Source organism: Penaeus monodon, chromosome 21 (genome assembly GCF_015228065.2).
Source record: "Penaeus monodon isolate SGIC_2016 chromosome 21, NSTDA_Pmon_1, whole genome shotgun sequence".
NCBI lineage: Eukaryota > Metazoa > Arthropoda > Malacostraca > Decapoda > Penaeidae > Penaeus > Penaeus monodon.
In genome coordinates this window covers 19,423,918-19,425,541 of record NC_051406.1, presented here as the reverse complement: position 1 = coordinate 19,425,541, position 1,624 = coordinate 19,423,918, and the positions used below count along the sequence as shown (strand labels likewise).

General features: G+C 36.3%; 1 protein-coding gene across 1 annotated transcript in view; it reads right to left on the bottom strand.

Moving 5' to 3' along the window:
- The window catches only part of LOC119586309 (protein SCAI-like), a gene marked incomplete in the record, with an annotated part of 55,295 nt that overhangs the window by 52,528 nt on the left and 1,143 nt on the right, over nt 1–1,624 (bottom strand).

Genomic DNA, 1,624 nt, shown 5'->3' with positions numbered 1-1,624 from the left:
GATTTTTTAAACGCTAGCGATGGGTAGCGATAAAGAAATAGTCAGCATTAGTCCTCTTCTAACTAATAGCATGAAAAGGGATTTCCAAATAGATTTTGAAAAGTGGCCAACATTGATTTGAGAGACTGATATTTATACGTTACTGCAAAATCATGAAAGCGTATTAAAGCTGCAAGTACTCCCATGCTACATGTTTTAAAATGAGCAAAAGCTTTAAGCTCTTTCGAAATTCAGGTAAACGAACTGATATCTTTAGAGAAGGTGATTCATCCAAATAATAAATAAAATGCAAATAATTTTATTTTTCCACAACATAACAATCTATTTTAATAGGGCAAACAAAAAAAAAAATATTAAAACTTGATAAACTGCTTGCCAGTTGAAAGTTAAAAGTCGTGGCTCAAATAATAAAAAAGGGGATTTCGTGGTAAATGACTTAAATCAACAAATGGTCTTCAAATAAACAAATATGTTCACTGCTACCGATTCCGTTTTTGAAAGGGCAAATATTCGGATCAATACACGGTCTAAAAATTATTGTAAGTTTTGCCCCTGTTATGTTAACAATTATATACACTCAAAAACTAATATTAGTGAATGCAAATTACACCCTGGCGAGGGTCTGCGCATTGCAGACCTTCCTCGAAAAGCGAGAGGCCGAAGTGTCGCCATTTGGAAAACCCAAAGCCTTGGTCGGCAGGGAGTTGGCCGGATGAGTGGCGGAGCGAGTTGGAAAGCCGCGTTACCATGGCAGAAATGGATGAGCAAGAGAGAAAGATTGTCAATGAGTTTTGTCACTTGCTAGAGAAGTCAAAGCAACTCTTCAATGGACTTCGGTAAGTTAATTGTGGGCGCTGTGTCCGTTGTGAGGTGATTCGCGGGTTTCGTCTGCTCTGTTTACTTCCCCGGAGTGACAGCGCGGGAAGGCAGACGACGCTCCTCGGGGCTGCACGGGCGGCCTCGGGAAGGCCACGGGCACTGGCTCCCCTTGCATCTTGCCTTTCATGCGCTTTGTCCATGAGTAAAACAGAATGTTTATAGAACAGCACTGCAGGGAGAAGGATGTAAACATTTGCAGACGGTCTCTGAATAAGATTATGTAGTGAATTTTAAAGGTCATTAACAAAAAGTGTATGCTACTAAAGTAGACAGTACAAAGCTGTAGCATTAGTAAATTAACTTAAAAACCTAATTTGATCTTTTTATGAAAGAGAGAATTTCATTTTCGGGTGACGAACCTCATAGGTAGCAAAAATGATATTGAATTTGTAATTCTTAAACAGTGCACAAGACAGTTAAAGCCCTAATCTAAATTGACTTTGACTGTAGGATACATGACACCAAAACCATATATAGTATGATATTATAATGTGTATCTGTTATTTGCTGTTTACTGTGTTTAAAATATTGGCAGTTTTCTGCAGAGGATTTTGCAATAGTGCTTGGTTTCCATTTATTGAATTTAGTCATAAAATTTATTTTATTCATTTAATATTTATAATGGTTTTATTTACAGGGGTTTAATGGTTATCAGTACATTTCTGTTTCAGTGCTTAAAAAAAACTAGAATGTTAGATATTAAAAACTTTAAAATAAATTTTTGTTTTGATTACACCATAATAAA